This window comes from Elaeis guineensis, chromosome 6 (genome assembly GCF_000442705.2).
Source record: "Elaeis guineensis isolate ETL-2024a chromosome 6, EG11, whole genome shotgun sequence".
In the NCBI taxonomy this organism is placed as follows: domain Eukaryota; kingdom Viridiplantae; phylum Streptophyta; class Magnoliopsida; order Arecales; family Arecaceae; genus Elaeis; species Elaeis guineensis.
Window position 1 is genome coordinate 89,466,232 of NC_025998.2, and position 21,143 is coordinate 89,487,374.

Genomic DNA, 21,143 nt, shown 5'->3' on the forward strand with positions numbered 1-21,143 from the left:
GAGCATAGATTTGAAAATCATTTTTTAAACCAAATCTCTATGGGATCGACCCGTACTCGCTGGTCGTGCTACTCTGCACACTGTGCGCTTGCAGTTTTATTTATAAATTTTAAGATTTGCACATCAAGCTTTTGGCGCCATTGTCGGGGATTTGGCGTTTTAAATTGTTTTCAAATATTTGTTCTTCGTGCTTTATAACTCTCTTTCTTTTTCCTTTAGGTTTCTAGATTTAGTTGGTGATTGCTGAAAAACTTAGGTACGCTTCTAATTTCTCTTTTATTATTTTTAGTTAATTACTTTTCCTTTTAGACCTAATCATTTGAATTTACTTAATCACAAAAAATAAATAAATAAATAAATAAATAAATAAAACAAAACAAAAGACATTTCATAATCGTGAAGTAAAATATCAAAATAAAAAAAAATTCTAAATTAAAATCTTTTACATTCTTGGTCATCTTGTTTATTTGCATTTGTATTTTCATAATTAATCTAAGAGCATCAACCCATTAACAAGATAAGGTGGGGATTTCATTACCCTTTCTTAGCCCAAAAACCATCTCCATCATATTGCATTACCTAGACCTTTAATCTTAAAATCAATTAGACGTCAACCTTAAGGAATTCGAGCTCAATAGGACAAGGAACCCTAAGAGTTCTACCAAGTTTGAGTTGTTTGATTAGTTGGTGTCTAGGCAAGTCCCTGAGGGTGGTTTGTTAAATTGGTTCAGTTGCTGGCCTGGCCAACTCGTTTGGTGTCTAGAAAGGCAACGATGAGTGAACCTCCCACCTCTTATACTTACCTGGCTAACTAGTTGATCAATCTCCACTTGGAAGGCTTGAAGGGTCATCTTGGAACAGTTAGGAGCTGTCTAGATTTAGGTTAACCCTAGGATAGATTGAGTTTAATTTATTGTTTCACTTGTTTGAAAAATAAAAAAAAAATTATTAAAATTTAAATTAATTTGGTTACTTTTCCTTAGATTTAGGACTCCTTAGGATCTTTTCTTTAGAACTTTTTTTCTTTTCTTTCTTTTTCTTATACATAAAAATTATATAAAAAAAAATTGTATAAACATCAAGAACTGTACACCTCGTGTGTGGAGAAGAGTGTCGGGTCGTCTAGTTAGAATGGAGTCAATTTCTGTTGTTCCAATGGCTGAACCAATCCAACCCATGACCCTTAAGGATTTGTGTTATCCAGTTGGCTCCATCCAACCATCTTGTATCAGGTTGCCACAACCCACAGCTAACAATTTTGAAATCAAACCTCAAATCATAAATATGCTTCCAAAATTCACAGGATTAGAGGATGCTTATATATTTATTAGAGAATTTGAGGAGGTATGTGCAACCATGAAACTGCAATTAATAGAGGATGAGGTCAAACTTAGATTAATCAACTTTGCCCTTAAGGATAATGCTAAGAAGTGGCTTTATAGTCTGCCAAACCATTCTGTCACTACCTGGGAGGGCTTTGTGAGAATATTTTTGAAAAAGTATTTCTCCCATCATAAAACAGCTAGGATTAGGAATGAAATAAATCAATTTTACCAACTAGCTGGTGAATCATTTTGGAAGTACTTTGATCGTTTCAAGAATCTTTTGACCCAATGCCCACACCATGGAATAGAAACTTGGAGACTATGCCAGATCATCTATGAGGGGTTAGATTCAAACTCAAGAACCATACTAGAGTCCATGTGCCAAGGCCAATTTATGGACAAAAAAACTACTGAAGCTTGGCAATTCTTAGAAGACCTAGCCGAGAAAAATTTACAGTGGGAAACAACTAGGGAACCTGATAAAGCTACACCTTCAAGAGGAGGAATGCATCAAATTCAACCAACCCTAGCATCAGAGGCCAAGATTGCAACCTTAACACGTAGATTGGAAGCCTTAGAATTACAGAGACCAGCCAATGTAAATCAAATATCTGCACCCATGTGTAAAGGGTGCAATGCACCAGACCATGTTTTAGAAGAATGTTCCTACTCGAATGAGTGTGCACAGGTGAATGCCACCTATCAAGGATCATTGAACAATCCTTATGCACCCACATATAACCCAGGTTGGAGGAATCACCTGAATTTCTCATGGTCCCAGAATCCTAATGTAGGCAATCCAAATTTCAATCAGCAAAATCTAAGGTCCAACCCAGTGATAAACAACCCGCCAGGCTTCCATGATAATGACAAGAAAATTACCTCTTTAGAGAAAAGCCTAGAAGCCATGATGAAAACACATACCAGCTTTATGCAAACCACGGGTCAATTCATAAATAATAACACCCAAGCTATAGCCCGTCTGAAAATGCAAGTAAGTCAGCTGGCTTCGACCATTAGTGAACGAGAACATGGTAGGTTACCTAGCCAACCTGAGCCAAATCCTAGGAACCAAAATGGTCCACGACCCCAACAAGGAAACCAAGTTAATGGTGTAAATGCCATTCATACCTTAAGATCGAGAAAACAAATAGACAATAAGGTAGTTGCACTTGATGATATAGAGGACTCATCTGCCGAGTCACCTTCTAAAACTACTACCTTTCAACCTCAAGCACCAGAAACTGAAAATTCACCTAGTCCAGTACTTAAAAGTCCTAGAGCTCCTTTTCCAAACAGACTAAAATCCAATAAATCTGAATATTTAGACAAAATTTTAGAGGTATTTAAACAAGTCCAAGTTAATATTCCTCTTTTAGATATAATCCATCAGGTTCCAACTTATGCCAAATTTTTAAAAGATCTTTGCACTAGGAAAAGGACCACTAATGTACCAAAGAAAATATTTTTGGCTGCAAGTGTCAGTTCATACCTATCTAGCCATGTGCCAATTAAATATAAGGACCCTGGAGCTCCAACAATTTCTTATGTTATTGGAGAAACCAATATAAAAAAGGCCTTGCTAGATCTAGGAGCTAGTGTGAATATCCTTCCATATTCGGTGTATGAGCAACTAGGATTAGAAAAACTTCAACCTACTGGGATCACATTATAGCTAGCCGATAGATCTCTCAAGATCCCTAAGGGAATGGTCGAGGATGTTCTGATAAAGGTTGAAATTTTTATTTTCCCTATAGATTTTATTGTTTTAGAGACTGAGCCAGTTGCGAATCCTAAATGACATATACCTGTCATTTTAGGAAGACCATTCTTAGCTACGGCCAATGCTGAAATCAATTGTCGAAATGGTCTAATAAAGTTATCCTTTGGGAATATGACCATTGAGCTTAATGTTTTTAACTTAGAACAGGAATCCTCTTCTCATGCTGATGTCAATGTAGTCCAAGATAGTATTTATGAATCCATTGACATTAGTGATGATGAAGTCGATCTAGAGTCTAACCCCTGGTTAATCCATGAGTCTGAGGATGTCAATGAAATACTTAAAGAAAATCAGATTAATCAGGAATCGACACTTTCTACTGAACCAATCATTGAGATGGTGAAATCATCACCTAAACCATCGATAGAGGAAGCACCCATTTTAGAACTGAAACCCCTCCCAGAACATCTCAAGTATGCATATCTAGGACCCAAAGAAACTTTGCCTGTAATTATTGCATCAGACCTAGATCCCAAGCAAGAGGAGGAGTTAGTGTCAGTTCTAAAAGCAAATCAAGAAGCAATAGGTTCGACCATAGCAGATATCAAAGGAATAAGTCCTTCTATAGTTCAACATAGAATATACTTAGAGGAAGAGGCTAAACCAACAAGAGAAGCCCAAAGAAGGCTTAATCCAGCTATGAAGGATGTAGTTAAAAAGGAGATTCTGAAACTCCTAGATAGTGGAATAATTTATCCTATTTCTGATAGCTCTTGGGTAAGCCCAGTTGAAGTAGTACCCAAGAAATCTGGGGTAACAGTGGTCCAAAATGATGCAAACGAACTTATCCCAACTAGGACCCAAACGGGATGGAGGGTCTGTATAGACTATAGAAAGTTGAATGCTGCGACAAGGAAAGATCACTTTTCTTTGTCATTTATTGATCAAATGTTGGAAAGACTAGCCGGACAAGAGTTTTACTGTTTTCTTGATGGATACTCTGGTTACAACCAGATCTCCATAGCCGTTGAAGATCAAGAAAAGACTACATTCACCTGTCCATTTGGTACTTTTGCCTATAGACGAATGCCCTTTGGACTATGTAATGCACCGACAACCTTCCAGAGATGCATGATCAGCATGTTTTCAGATATGATAGAACGATTTCTAGAAATTTTTATGGATGACTTTTCTGTTTTTGGCCTAACCTTCTCCGAGTGTCTGAATCACCTGCAATTAGTTCTAAAATGATGTAAGGAGAAGCACTTAGTTCTCAACTGAGAAAAATGTCAGTTTATGATCAAACAAGGAATAGTTCTTGGCCATGTCATTTCTAAAAAGGAGATTGAAGTAGACAAGGCCAAAATAGATCTAATTGCAAGTCTTCCACCACCTAAATCTGTGAAAGAAATACGTTCATTTTTAGGACATGCTGGATTCTATAGAAGGTTTATTGCCAACTTTAGCAAAGTAGCACGTCCACTGACTAATCTTTTGGCAAAGGATACCAAATTTGAATTTACTCATGAGTGCTTGGAATCTTTTGAATTTCTAAAAAAAGCACTTGTATCAGCTCCAATCATTCATCCTCCTGTCTGGTCTGACCCATTTGAATTAATGTGTGATGCGTCCGATCATGTTGTGGGTGCAATCTTAGGTCAACAGATAAATAAGCTGCCTAGAGTGATATATTATGCAAGTAAAATCTTAAATGATGCGCAGCTTAACTACACCACAACTGAGAAGGAGTTCCTTGCCGTTGTCTTTGCTTTAGAGAAATTTAGATCTTATTTGGTTGGGACCCACACCATTGTTTACACCGATCACTCAGCCATTAGACATCTCCTAGCAAAGAAGGATGCCAAGGCATGCTTAATCAGATGGATTTTGCTCCTTCAAGAATTTGACCTAGAAATTAGGGACAAGAAAGGCACTGAGAACGTTGCAGCAGATCATTTGTCCCGAATTTCAGTCGCACCATCTAGTGAACCACCCATCAATGAATCTTTCTCAGATGAGCAACTCATGTCTGTGTCTACTGAACCTTGGTTTGCTGATATTGTAAATTATTTAGCCATAGGTAAGATACCTTCTCATTGGACTAAGCAGGATAAATATAAATTCTTTGCCCAAGTGAAGTATTTCATTTGGGATGATCCTTATCTTTTTAAATAATATTCTGATCAAATTATTAGAAGGTGTATCCCAGATAACGAAGTCATGAATATTTTATCTTTTTGTCATGATCAAGCATGTGGGGGTCACTTCGCATCTAAGAAAACTGCTGCTAAGGTTCTCCAATGTAGTTTTTATTGGCCCAATTTATTTAAGGATGCTCATGAATATTGTAAAAGTTGTGCTCAATATCAGAAAATGGGTCGAATCACTAAGCGACACATGATGCCACTCAACCCAATCTTGGTAGTTGAAGTTTTTGATGTTTGGGGGATCGATTTCATGGGACCATTTCCAAATTCCTTTGGAAATGAATATATTCTAGTAGCAGTTGATTATGTTTCAAAATAGGTAGAAGCAATTGCATGTAGAACACCCGATAGCAAAATGGTCATTAAGTTTCTTAAAGAAAATATTCTCTCCCATTTCGGTATTCCTAGGGCAATCATTAGTGATCGGGAAACCCATTTTTGTAACCGACCTTTTGCAACATTGATGAAAAAGTATAATGTCACCCACAAATTGGCCACACCATATCATCCTCAAACTAGTGGGCAAGTTGAAGTGTCAAACCGACAAATCAAACAGATCCTGAAAAAAACTGTTAGTGCCAATAGAAAAGATTGGTCTTTGAAATTAATTGATGCACTTTGGGCATACCGAACCACTTTCAAGACCAATCTAGGAATGTCTCCTTATAGGATTGTGTTTGGTAAACCATGTCACTTGCCTATTGAGATAGAACACAAAGCCATGTGGGCCATCAAACAACTAAATACAAATTTGAACGATGCTGGAAACCATAGGAAGCTTCAGTTGAATGAATTAGAAGAACTTAAAAATGAAGTCTATGAAAATGCAAGGATATACAAGGAATGAACCAAAACATTTCATGATCAATCAATTATGAGAAAAACTTTCAATATCGGACAAAAGGTGCTCTTATATAACTCTAGATTACATCTGTTTCCAGGAAAGCTTAGGTCTAAATGGACAAGACCATTTTTAGTAAAGGAAGTCTTTTCACACGGAGCTGTTGAGATAGAAAATCCAAGTAATGGTGTTATCTTTAAAGTTAATGGTCAACGATTAAAACCATTCTTGGAATTATCTGTCGAGACTGTTGAAGATGCCATGGTTCTTTATGAACCAACTTATTCTAATTAAATTGCTTCGAGGTTTGGTCTGGCTGAAGACATAAAACTTAGCGCTTCTGGGAGGCAACCCAGCTTATTTAATTTCTAATGCTTTCTTTATTTTCAGTTTGCTTAGGACAAATAAATTAGATAAACTCTATTGGGGACAATGTCGGTCAAGTTGGGGGTGGCTCCCTGATCAGAAGACTGCAGAGATTTGTCAAGAAGCTGCTACTCCAGTGAACAAAATCAGGTGTTATCATTTCTTTTTCCTTCCACTATGAGTTATTTCTTGCATTTAATATATTAAAAAAATAAAAATAAATTAAAATAAATTAATCTAGAAAAGAAATAAGAGTAAGTTAGAAAGTATTTGCTAATAAATGTAGTGAGTCATGGAGAAGATTAGCTGGTTGGACTCTTGGTGGCCTAGGTCATTTAAAGACTATTAGCACTTCCAATTGCACATGCACACTAACAAGGTAAAGTAGGTGTTAATTATAAGGCCAATTAAGGATTTGAGTATTATTTAAATTAGATAATTTTTTCTACACCCCAATTGAAGAAATTTGAATTTAAGGAAAGAGCTACCTGCCTAAAATAAAATGCAAAACACAGAGTAAATGTGGATTGCCCTAAGCCTAGTAACTGGGTCTCTTCACCTAAGTCAAGTGTTGAGATTCGCGTCAAATGGTGGTGGGAAGGCCAGGATGCTCAGCAAAAAAAAAAAAAAAAACAGTGTGAAAGCTACCTTAGTTCTTTGTTTAATTTGGGGTGTATAGAAAATTAATCGAACTAAGTTATGAAAAATGATACAATTGGCCTGTACAAGTTAATACTGAAATACTAAGTTAGTTATCACTCACACAAGTACTATAAAACTTTAAGTGTACTCTAAGAAAGCTCCTAAGTAGACTGACTACCGATTCTAATTCGAAGCTCATTACTTAGTAATACTAGAAAACTTCTTGAATTTTGATCTTAAATTAATTTGCAAAGGAAGGATCTTTTTGGAATATGATCTTATTTTGGTACATTGCTAAGGGACTAGCAATGATTAAGTTGGGGGGTGTGATTTATGTCACAAATTGACATAAAAAGTATCAATTAATATCTAAATTATCTAACTTTATTAGGAAATTGATACTTGTTATTATATTTTGCAGAAGAAGAGGTCATCAATAGAAAGAACAAGGAAAGAGGATTCCAACAGCGCAAATTTTACGCAAAACGGAGTTAAATTGACCCAGGAATTGAAGAATGAAGAAAGAAGACTCAATTGGGTCAAACCCGAGTCAAATCAGGTCAAAATTGATCAAAAATCAACTGATTTGGTGATCTGGTTAGCCGCCTGATCCACAGCAACAGGCGCTTGGACCATGGACCCATCGGCGTACCATAAACCAGCCAATCAGCGAGTCTCGGCTCACCGCAACGCATCGCGAGCCCGATCCACGTGCGCGGTCCAGGGCTCATGAGGAGAGAGAAGAAGGTCCGAAGGGCAACCTGGTAACCTCACATCACTCGATGGTTCGATCTTCTCTGATCAAGATCCAACGCTCCATATTTTTGTGCCATCGGATGGCCGCCATCGCAGCCGGTCAAGATCCAACCGTAATCAAGGCAATTGCAAGAATCAATAAACACTAGGACAACATGGGATCCTTTTGTAGCGCGATCCAACGGACGAAATCTTCCAGCACCTTGATCAGACGGTCCGCGATGCATCCGACCTGATCCCATCTCTGCAGCGTGATCCAACGGCAGTGCTTCACCCAGATCGTGATCCGACTGCCCAGAATCGCTTTCGGCTTGATTTATTAGATGAATTGGGTCCTTTAGATGAAGATCGGATGGCTGAAAAATTTCTAGGGTTTCTTGATGGATTTAAGTGCTTTTTGAGCGAGATTTGAGCCCCTAAACCCCCCTAACAGCCCTCTAAAATCTCTTAGTCCCACATCTAAAGTTTTGAAAACCTTATAACCCCCAAATGCCTATAAAAAGCCCCCAAAGGCCCTTATTTTTTTGGGAGAGATTCTGGCCTTCCGATCAGGCTTGTAATCCTAGATAGTGGGGTTTTTAGCTTTCTTCTCAAGCCTCGAGCTTTGAAGTTTTTGTAATAAATTTTTTTTTATATAAAATCTTATTTTTATGCAATTTTATCTCTTTACATTATGCAATTTATTTTTTTTGTAATTAGGATAGTTTAATTTATGTAATTTAATTTTATGCAATTAGGTTAGTTTAAATTATGCAGTTTAAATTTATGCAATTAGGATAGTTTAATTTATGAAATTAGGGTAGTTTATTTTTTTGCATTTAAATTTTGCAAGTAGATTTAGATCATGTCTAGCTAAGCATCCCTTCTAGGGTTTGCGATGAAGCTAAATCATGAGTAGGGGTTTTACATAGGGTTCTTTCTTTTTCTTCCTCTTTTGCCAAGAATTTTTAATGAACTACAGTTGGGTCAGAGTCCCTTCATAGTTCATGCTTGATTCAGTCATAGGAGGAGAAAATCCTAAGGGATCCTAGTTACTACTCCCCTGTAAAGAATCTTGGTGGGTTATCGTTGGGCCTTAGTCCCTTCATAATCTATGCTTGAGAAAGATAAGAGGAGTAGTCGTTAGGATCAATAAGAAAAATTTTAGGTAGAATTCTCTAATCTAGATCTAGTGGATTCAAAAACCCTAGATCCTTAGTCTTATTGTCTTTAGCAAACAACTTTCGATTTTCGATTTTCGTTAAAGCTCGCTTGAGCATAGATTTGAAAATTATTTTTTAAACCAAGTCTCTGTGGGATCGACCCATACTCGCTGGTCGTGCTACTCTGCACACTGTGCGCTTGCGATTTTATTTACAAATTTTAAGATTTGCGCATCAATGACCTATGCTTGATAAACGTTGTCGTCCTTGGTAACAACGTATCATTTGGTCGCGAACAGATTTAAGGACTAAACGATAAATCCTCCTTTGTCGAGTCTAAATAGTCCTAAGGACTTCACCACAACATAGGAGTTCATTAGAAGATGAAATATTTTGTGATGAAAAATATCAAAATAATTTTTATTAATTCATAATTCATGTACAAATATAAAAATGAGCACAACTGTCAATAGGCTGACGATTGGCTTTGGGACACTATTTCCAATAATCTCCCACTTGGCCTAAAGCCAATCGGTGCAGTATCTAATACCCATCTTCGACTTGTAGTTGTCAAACTCTTTCACTGCAATGGCTTTAGTGAATGGGTCAGCCAGGTTCTCCTTTCCGTCGATCTTCTGAAGAACGACGTCACCTCGATCCATAATTTCTCGGATGAGATGGTAGCAGCACAGAATATGCTTCATCCGCTGGTGTGCCTTTGGTTCCTTCGCCTGAGCAATGGCTCTAGAGCTGTCACAGTAGAGTAGAACTGGACCAACAAAGGAGGGTGCTACTCCGAGCTCGGTGATGAATTTTCTCAGCCACACCACTTCTTTGGCAGCATCTGATGCGGCGACATACTCTGCCTCACAAACTGAATCAGCCACTGTGTGTTGCTTGAAACTTTTCCAGCAGATAGCCCCACCATTAAGGGTAAAAATAAATCTTGACACACTTTTGCTGTCATCGTGATCAGACTGGAAACTAGAGTCTGTAAACCCTATAAGTCTCAAGTCCGATTCACCATAAACAAGCCACTGGTCCTTAGTATTTCTTAAATACTTCAGGATGGTTTTAACAACCTTCAAGTGATTCTTCCCTGGATCAGATTGGTATCTACTCACTATTCCTAGTGAGTATGCCACATCTGGTCGTGTACATGTCATGGCGTACATGATAGATCCCACTGCCGAAGCATATGGAATCCTACCCATACGCTCTCTCTCTTGTGGTATTATAAGACAATTCCTCTTCGAGAGAGAAATTTTATGGCCTATCGGTAGATAGCCTTTTTTGGAATTCTCCATGCTGAACCTCTTCAGCATAGTATCTATGTACGTAGACTGGGATAGACCAAGCAACCTTTTAGACCTATCCCTATAGATCCTCATCCCTAGGATGTAGGAAGCTTCTCCCAGATCCTTCATGGAGAACTGTGACGACAGCCAAATCTTTATTCTCTATAATGTAGGGACATCATTCTCGATTAAGAGAATATCATCCACATACAATACAAGAAATATCACTACTGGACCATTAGCCCACTTATAAATGCAGGGCTCTTCTCCATTCTTAACGAAGCCATACGTCTTGATCGTCCTATCAAAACGTAAGTTCCAACTCCGAGATGTCTGCTTAAGTCCATAAATGGACCTCTGTAGTCTGCACACCTTAGACTCATCAATGGATGTGAATCCTTCAGGTTGTATCATATACACCTCTTCATCCAGCTCTCCATTTAGGAAAGCTGTCTTCACATCCATCTGCCAGATTTCATAGTCCAGATGGGCAGCTATCGCAAGCATAATTCGAATGGATTTGAGCATTGCCACAGGAGAAAATGTCTCGTCATAGTCTATACCATAACATTGACGATATCCCTTGGCAACCAGATGGGCTTTATAGGTTTCCACCTTTCCGTCTGTGCTCCTCTTCCTCTTGAAGACCCACTTACACCCTATGGGTTTTACTCCTTCGGGTGGGTCAACCAATGTCCACACATCATTGACCTTCATGGACTCCATTTCGGATTTCATGGCTTCTAGCCATTTTTCAGAATCGGGTCTCCGCATTGCATCTATGTAGGTGATCGGATCCTCATCATTTTCATCAAGTTTGATAGGATTGTCGTTCCGGACCAAAAAATCATAGTATCTGTTCGGTTGACGTGGTACTCTACTAGATCGCCTTAAGGGTGCTTGAACAATGGTCTCCGGATCTGATCTAATCAAATCCGATTCAGGTTCAGCAACTTGTGTCAATTTTTCTACCTGTCGAACTTCATCAAGTTCGACCTTAGAGGCAACAGTCACTTCATCAAGAAACTCTTTTTCCAAAAAGATTGCCTTAAGTCTGACAAATACCTTTTGCTCATCAGTCAGGTAGAAATAATATCCTTTGGTATCTTTTGGGTATCCTATAAAATTACACTTGTCAGACCTAGGTCTTAGCTTGTCCGTAATTAAACGTTTAACATAAGTCGGACACCCCCAAACCCTAAAGTGTGAGAGTACTGGCTTACATCCTATCCATATCTCATATGGAATTTTGGTTACAGACTTACTCGGAACTCTATTTAGAAGGTAATAAGTCGATTCGAACGTATATTCCCAGAGGAAGATCGGTAGACCAGCAAACCCCATCATGGATCGAACCATGTCCAACAAGGTCCGATTCCTCCTTTCAGATACACCATTATGCTGTGGTGTTCCAGGAGGAGTCCATTTAGAGAGAATCCCATTCTCTCTAAGATATGTCAGAAACTCATTGGAAAGGTATTCACCTCCTCGATCAGATCGAAGAGTTTTAATATACTTTTCAGTTTATTTTTCTACCTCATTTTGAAATAGTTTGAACAATTCAAACGACTCCGACTTATACTTCATTAAATAGACATACCCATACCTCGATAGGTCGTCTGTGAAGGTTATGAAGTAGAAATATCCACCTCTTGCACTTGAGCTCATGGGTCCATATACATCAGAATGTACCAGACCCAAGAGTTCACTGGCTCGCTCATCTTTTTCAGTAAAAGGTGACTTGATCATTTTACCAAGAAGACAGGACTCATAGGTTAGAAGTGATTCACAATCACCTACTTCAAGAATTTCTTCTTGAGCCAACCTGTTTATCCTGTTCTTATTGATATGACCTAGCCTACAGTGCCAAAGGTAGACTTCTGACATATTATCTATTCTAGGGTATTTACCGGAGGTTTGAACCACATTAACAAGTTGTGATAGAAAGTAAATTCCATTATAAAGTTGTCCAATAAATATTGTAACACCATTCAAAATGATATTGCAAACATTTTCTTTTATTAAAAATTGATAACCGTTCATGGCCAAAAGGCCTACAAAAATAATATTTAATAAAAAGCTTGGATGATAGTGACATTCACTCAGAATTATATTTCGAGAATTGATTACAAGGTTCATAATTCCTAATGCTAGAACTGGAACTTTGCTTCCATCTCCAACATTCAGGAACCTCTCGCCTTCATCAAATCTCTTACTGATCTGTAGACCCTGCACCGAATTGCAAATATGATAAGGGCTTTCGGTATCCAATACCCAGGCAATAGTATCACAAATGGAAAAGTTGCAAGGTGTTATCATATAAGTACCTTGCTTCTTCTTTGGCCTGTTCGGGTCCAGTGAGGCAATGTATAGAGGACAGTTCCTCTTCCAGTGCCCCTGCTTCTTGCAAAAGAAGCACTCCGCCTGGCTCTGGTCGGGCTTGCACTTCTTGGTCTGACCCTATGCAGACGTCCCAGTATGCAGCTGCACCTTCTTATTCTTCTTCTTCTTGTTCTTCTTCCCTTTCTTAAAGGGTCGACGACCAGAAGAAGACCCTCCCACAACATTCACTGACTCCTTATAGAGCTGGTGGTCCTTCTCAAAGTTCTGCAGCAACCCCAACAAGCTGTGGTGTACACTGCAGGCTTTGTCATTCGAAAATGAGTAAGGAAGAGAAGGAAGGACTTGGGCAGAGAATTAAGGATCGCATCCTTATCGAGCTGCTCGTATAGGGAAAAACCCAGTTTACTTTGGTGCTCAATCATTTCGATCATGTAGGCTCCATCCCTCATTCGAGCATTGAAAATGGCACAACTAGTTTTGTGCCTTTCAACATCGTCAGGCATGCCGAAAGAGTCATTCAATATTTGAAGCATCTCTTGTGGCTGGGCGTTCTCGAACCTGCGGCTGAACTCATCATTCATTGCCGCCAGCATTATGCACCGGATGGTGGTGCGGTGTTGAGCCACTTCTGGTAAGTGTCTCGGACCATCCCTCTAGCATTCAGGGTTGGCTCCTCAGGTGCCGGATCTGTTACTACATAAAGGATCCGCTCATGCTCAAGGATGATTTTTAATTTTTGATACCAGCTATCGAAATTAGGTCCCATGAGCTTGTCATTATCTAATAATGATCGGAGCGACAAGGTAGTGGCCATAGCTGCATAAAGGAAAACCAGACCTATATTAGTACATAAATTATTAATACTAAAGACTTGGACTTTAGTCTAAAGTTTCTCTCAGTATTTTTATGAATTGGTAGCCTCAACCTCCAATTCGAGGAATTACTTTAATTCCTTAGTGGGTATTAGAATCCACACAGACTACACACGAGCCCAACTTTGGTTGGTCAACCCATGTGCATCTATGGATAGGTTCATAACCAGTTGTTTCTCTAAACAACTTCTAGTAATTAATTTTGCCCCAGAACCTAATCAGTAGGCTTTGGCCTTCACTGAAAAAATCTGGTTAGGTCCAACTATTAACATAATTTGATTTGATGAATCGGACCAATAAATGATCAAGCCCGACTTTGATCGGCCAACCTAACCACCATCAGAAAGACTCAAACCAAATTATCATATTATGAATGATAATTCCATTAGTCAATAAGCACCAGGCCTTTAGGCCTCCAATGATTATTAAACTAATGGACTCATTATCACTCACTTAATGGGAGGCTATGACTTAGTTATCAATATAATTTAATCATTTTTAGGATCTAATTTTTTTTTTTGAGGATTTTATTAAAGAATAGATGAGAAAAAAATATCCAGTCAATTTCAATCCTCCCACTGACTTCACCAAGTCAGATTAAAAAGGATTTAATTAAAGCTGGCATTAGGAGCACCTAAATCAGTCAAACTGATTTACCTAATGATATGGATGAGCCCTAATCACCAAGTGATCTAATCAAAACCTAATTCACCAGGTTGGTCAAGTAAGTTAGATCAATGGTAGGGATAAGCCACTAACTCGTCAGAGATCGAATCACTGCGAGTAGCTCCCGCTTAAAAATCACTGGTCAAACTGTCAAACTTACCTTAGAAACCAACCGGTTCATTAGTTTTAATTTGATCAACTTAGTAAATAGGGTTCCACCGTGTAGCCATGAATTAAGTCCATCTTGGTCTAGTTAGAGACATGGACCCATTCAACTACAGCTATTGGAGTTGAGTCTAGAGTATCCTTGACCTAATCTAATTCAACTTTTGATTAGATTTGACCAATTACTCTAATTTAGTCTATTTCTTTAAGCTAACCATAGGTCTAACCCAATTATGGACCTAATCCATCTAACCCATTGACCCACAAGTTTATGCAATTGTCTTAGGTCTTAATTCACAATTCTAGACCTACTAGACAACACTTAATTCTTTTAATTAAGTATTTAGGCTAATGGGTCAGGATTTGGCATTTCGAAAATAATTTTCAAATTTGAAAGGTTTTATTTTTGTTCACCAAATATGTTGACTCATTTCATAAATAGATCAGCATATTTCATAAATAGCAATCCTATTATCAATTACATAACAGAAAATAACTCAATCAAAATAAATCATGAATATTCCTTTAGATCTAATCTAACACATTCATGATAAATTTCACAATTGAACCTTTACAATTAATTCTTTTCGCTGCTTCATCTGCATGGGATATAATTGCAGCGGCACCCCTACCACCATAAGAGACCCCATCGAATGGGAGGAGAGGGCCTTTAAACCCTACTTTTCTCCTATGATCGGACGGCCATGGCAACCAACCCAATTCGATTCCTTGCTACTTGGATCAAGTATATCTAAATATACCAATTTCAAAATTTAAATTTCAAATTTCAAATTTTAAATTTTAAATTTTGAATTTCAAATTTCAAACAAATTTCAAATTTTAAATTTTTGAATTTCAAATTTTGAATTTCAAATTTTGAATTTTAAATTTTGAATTTCAAATTTGAAATTTCAATCAAATTTCAAATTTCAAATTTTGAATTTCAAATTTTTGAAATTTGAAATTTGAATTTTAAATTTCAAATTTCAAAAATCAAATTTTAAATTTTAAATTTTTAAATTTTGAATAATTTTCAAAATTCAAATTTTAAATTTTTAAATTTTAAATTTTAAATTTAAACTTTTAGATTACAACTTAATCTACACATGCAAATATATATATCATATCTAAGAACCCGCTCTGATACCATTTGTGAGGAAATTTAGTGTAGGAGTAAAATGGTAATTTTAAAAATTTTTCAAAATCATAATTTTACAGTGAAAAAATATTAATTAATCTAATTAATTAACATAAATTTGCCCTACACTAGGATCTAAATATGATATATAGCATGCATGCATTTAAATTTAAAATTCAAATTTGAACAATAAACACTTTATTGTAATGTGTTCAGAACACAATACCTTTGTGCGGGTAGTAGATCGCCGTAATCTGATCACCGTCGGGAGAGTCTGATCATCGTGATACAGCCACACAGCGTGTCTGGCCTCTATGGATCATCCACATGAAGCTCCCGATTTGATCGACTCCTCACGAGTGCTAGCTCGTTGTAGAGCCCTTTTGACGATCGATGCTGATCGAACTCCTTCGATCGATGTCTGTCGATTCTTCAGATGCTCCAGATCATCAACAAACATGCTTGAGAGGATGTTGAAGATCTTTCTGAGATTTTGTGGGTTCACGACACTCGTAGCTCACTTTCTCACTTCCCGAACCCCAAGCTAAAACTCTAGGGAACTCATCGAAAACCTTACACCCACTTTTCTTACTTTTCTTTCTTTTTATCTTGGAAAAATATGGACTTCCTTATCACGCACAAGACTTCTCACGCTCCAGAATTTACCTTCAAAAATTATGCATGGAGTGATTTCATGAGCAACCTTTTCTCATGTAATAAATGGGGCGTAAAAAAAGGGATAAGGCGCAAAGATTGATTGCCCATTCAAATTCAAACTTTATTTTGAATTTGAATGGCCAACCAATCATCCTTATCCATTCATATGGCACATTAAAGTAGGGTGTGGAGAGGGCTTGGCGTGAGGAAAAAATTCATGAGAAGTTCCTTCTCCTGAATTCAAATGGGTGCAATGGAAGTAAGGTGGCGCATGGAGATTGGGTCAAGGTGGTTTAATTATTTAAACCCACCTAATTGAACCAAATAAGCTAGGTCCAATTAGACTAATTTAAACCCAACTTAATTAAGCTTAATTAGAAATCAGGAATTGACTAAGCCCAACCCCTGATCAAATCAGGGACCAAACCATCTTGACGATTAGGTCAACTCTTAACCTAATCGGGTCAAACCCAACTGAATCCAATTCAATTGGACTTGATCCAAAAATAATTACTCAATTAAATTGAGTTAATTAGTGATCAAATCACTAATTAAATCTCTCATAAATACTGAGTCCAAATCTGATGGGCAATCGGGCATCAGAATTCATCGATATGTAACCCTGATCGAAAAGTCCCAACCAGTGGAACTCTTGACCCCGGTACCCATAATGTGTGGAACTCGTGATCAGAGAATCCTGATTCTCAATCATCGAGTTCCAAACATGTAAAATTTTATATCAGCCATCAGATCAGATAGGAACCTCTAATGTGTGTGACCCTGCAGGTTCGAATCTAAGCCGATAGCACATGAACCAATTCCTGTATTAATCGATGTGACCATCTAGCAATGGTACCCGACATCTGGATAGGTCGAAGAGTCGCAATCGCAACACTCAGAACCTACATGAATATGGTTACTGTATAATTCATCCTTTTGACCCCTGTGTTTAGGATGACTCAGGGTTAAACTGTCAACCCTGATCAGATCATCTGAATCGTGCTCAACTCAAACAGTCCTGTGACTCCTCACAAGGACTACCCTGGTCAAGGTTTTGCTAAATTGAAATACGACTGTACACTGCTCCTAAACTGGAGTGGTCAATCCCATCTTGACACATGCAACGACAAGTCAAGTACTTGACTCACCCAGCAGCCTTCCGTCACTGAATTAAAAATTCAGGTAGTCCAGTGCCTAAGTGTAGTGAGTTGCTTGCAAGTCACCATAACGGTCCCAGGTCGGAGGGATATTTATATCCATATTCCATCAGAGCAAATCTTGACAGCAGAAATAGCTCCGGAGTCGATCACATTTAGTGTAGATATACCCTTACATCTCACCTATATGCCATACCAGTGTCTCCACACTCATTGGTTAAGAGGACAACCAACCTATATGGCACACAATGACCTATGCTTGATAAACGTTGTCATCCTTGGTAATAACGTATCATTTGGTTGCGAACAGATTTAAGGACTAAACGATAAATCCTCTTTTGTCGAGTCTAAATAGTCCTAAGGACTTCACCACAACATAGGAGTTCATTAGAAGATGAAATATTTTGTGATGAAAAATATCAAAATAATTTTTATTAATTCATAATTTATGTACAAATATAAAAATGAGCACAACCATCAATAGACTGACGATTGGCTTTGGGATACTATTCCCAACACACGACACTCGTAGCTCACTAATTCACTTCCCGAACCCCAGGCTGAAACCCTAGGGAACACACTGAAAACCCTGTGCCCAATTTTCTTTCTTTTCTTTCTTTTTCTCTCGGAAGGTTTTGGACCTTCACCTCATGCACAAGGCTTTCTCACGCCCCATTTTCTCTCTCAAAATTTTTCTATGCACGCCCCATCCTTCTCCTCTTTTTAAAACAACATCGAACGTATCTTATCCGTGTGAGAGGATAAAGACAAGTGGTTACACATTTGAATTCAAATCAAATTTGAATTCAAACTAAAACCAACTCATCCCTATCCACTTATGGCATGAGAAGAGAAGGGTACGGAGTCTTTGTGCATGGAAAGGTTTCATGAGAAACTTTTTCTCGTGTAAAATGTGAGGCGCTAAAGTGGATAATGTCATGTAGGCGCAAGAGATAAGTTATCCATTCAAATTCAAACACGCTTTGAATTTGAATGGCTAACTAATCATCTTTATCCAAATATTGGCGCACAAGAGTGGGCATGAGAAGGGCTTTGCATGAGAAAAAATTCACGAGAAGTTTCTTCTCGTGAATTCAAATGGGCGCAGAGATTTAAGGTGGTGCAAGGATTCAAATTCAAATGGTGGTTTGATCTTCATTGGACCAACCTAATCAAAAAAGATTAAGTACAATTAGACTAAATTAAACCCAACTTAATTAGGCTTAATTAGGCTCAATAAAATCTTAATCAAATCAGAAATTTACTAAGCCCAACCCCTGATCAAATCAGGGACCAAACCATCTCGACGATTAGGTCAACTGTTAACCTAATCGGGTCAAACCCAACTAAATCCAATTCAATTGGACTTGATCCAAAAATAATTACTCAATCAAATTGAGTTAATTAGTGATCAAATCACTAATAAAATCTCTCATAAATATTGAATCCAAATTCGATGGGCAATCGGACATCAGAATTCATCGATATAAAATTCTGATCGAAAAGTCCCAAACCAGTGGGACTCTTGACCCCGGTACCCAAAATGTGTGGGACTCATGATCAAAGAATCTTGATTCTCGATCACAGAGTTCTAGACATGTAGTACTCATAGTCTACAAATATTAAGACTCTTCATCAGCCATCAAATCAGATAGGAACCTCTAATGTGTGTGACCCCGCAGGTTCGAACCTAAGCCGGTAGCACAGAAACTAATTTCTGTACTAATTGAAGAGACCATCTAGCAATGGTACCCGACATTCGGATAGGTCAAATAGTCACAATCGTAACACTCAGAACCTACGTGAATATGGTTACTGTATAATTCATCCTTTTTGACCCCTGTGTTTAGGATGACTCAGGGTTAAACTGTCAACCCTGATTAGATCATCCGAGTCTTGCTCAACTCAATCAGTCCTGTGACTCCTCACTAAAACTACCCTGGCCAAGATTTTGCTAAATTGAAACATGACTGTACACAGCTCCTGAACTGGAGTGGTCAATCCCATCTTGACACATGCACCGACAAGTCAAGTACTTGACTACACCAAGCAGCCTTCCATCACAGAATTAGAAACTCAGGTAGTCCAGTGCCTAAGTGCAGTGAGTTGCTTGTAAGTCACCATGGTGGTCTCAGGTCGGAGGGACAGTATTGGGAATAGTGTCCCAAAGCCAATCGTCAGCCTGTTGACGGTTGTGCTCATTTTTGTATTTGTACATGAATTATGAATTAATAAAAATTATTTTGATATTTTTCATCACAAAATGTTTCATCTTCTAATGAACTCCTATGTTGTGGTGAAGTCCTTAGGACTATTTAGACTCGACAAAGGAGGATTTGTCGTTTAGTCCTTAAATCTGTTCGCGACCAAATGATACGTTGTTACCAAGGACGATAACGTTTATCAAGCATAGATCATTGTGTGCCATATTGGTTGGTTGTCCTCTTAACCAATGAGTGTGGAGACACTGGTATGGCATACAGGTGAGATGTAAGGGTACATCTGCACTGAACGTGACCGACTTCGGAGCTATTTCTGCTGTCAAGATTTGCTCCGATGGAATATGGGTATAAATATCCCTCCGACCTAAGACCGCCACGGTGACTTGCAAGCAACTCACTACACTTAGGCACTGGACTACCCGAATTTTTAATTCAGTGACGGAAGGTTGCTGGGTGTAGTCAAGTACTTGACTTATCAGGGAAGGAACCTTATCTAGGGTTTCAGGGTTAGATCTTGAAACTTTTTCAAGATCATATAGCGGAAGACTAAAATAAATCAAAATTTATTTTCTAAAACCAGAGAATGCCTAGATCTAAGATCCTATTACATGATTATTACATAGCATTAAATCAAAAATTAAAATATATAAATATAGCATGAACTACATGTTGATCATATCAACATATTTCTATACCACATCTAATGTATGTATTAAACAATAGATCAGATCTATTACCTTGCAAGTTAGATGCTCTAACCTTGCTGATCCGGGCTTAAGGATGATGTTGCAAGCTGCACACACGTCCGGCCTCTAGGAGTCATCCACACGAGCCCACGAATCTCGATCAGAAGTCCTGCTTTAGGAAATCAGCACAGTATGCTAGTACTGCGCTGATCCTTCTTTGATGGTTGATCAGGTGCCTCCTTCTTCTTGATTTGGACTCTTTCAAAGATAGAAAGTAGAAGGAGGAGTTTCAGATCTGAGACGCTCTCAGAAAACTCAAGATGGAGGGAGGAAAGATATGAAAACAAAAACCCTAGAAGAAGACCCTCTTCTTCTTCACGTTTTTCTCTCTAGACACCCAAACTTGCATCTTTTATATCTCCATGACCCAAAGGTATTTCTCTCTGATTTTTGGATGCCACAAAGGCCTCTCAAATCTCTGACTTCTCCTAAAATTTCATAAAGAAACTCATCTTATATAGAGAGATATGATAGAGTCCTTGTCTAGGTCAAACACCTAGTCAAGGCTTATCCAAACATGGCAAGTTAAGGGACGCCCAACTCTTGAGCACCTCCCACATATTTTTGTGTATGGATCACCAAAAAAGGGTACACAATATATACCCTAAAAGCCACAAAAATTTCAAAAAAAATTTAGATAAATTCGGTGCAAAATTGAAAGAGTTTTGGATTTCTAAAACTCTATCTCATAGAATTCGAAATCCAAACTTATTCCTTTTAGATTTGATCCAAACTACCTTCCATGTAAGAAAGAAGAGAGGAGACCTTTTGTGAACGTGGGAGAGATTTGGGAGAGGGCTTTTGTCGCACAAAATAAGTGAAGATTGGCGTTGAATAAGAGAGAGGGCGTGGAGAAGGCTTATGTGGCGCAAGGTGG

At 38.1% G+C, this 21,143-nt stretch overlaps 1 non-coding gene across 1 annotated transcript; it reads right to left on the reverse strand.

Annotated features, from left to right (window-relative positions):
* Window positions 1–1,524: 1,524 nt before the first annotated feature.
* LOC140858931 (small nucleolar RNA R71) lies at window positions 1,525–1,631 on the reverse strand. Its single transcript, XR_012142335.1, has one exon. It is a non-coding gene; the product is annotated as a small nucleolar RNA R71 (small nucleolar RNA).
* Between the last annotated feature and the right edge of the window lie 19,512 nt (window positions 1,632–21,143).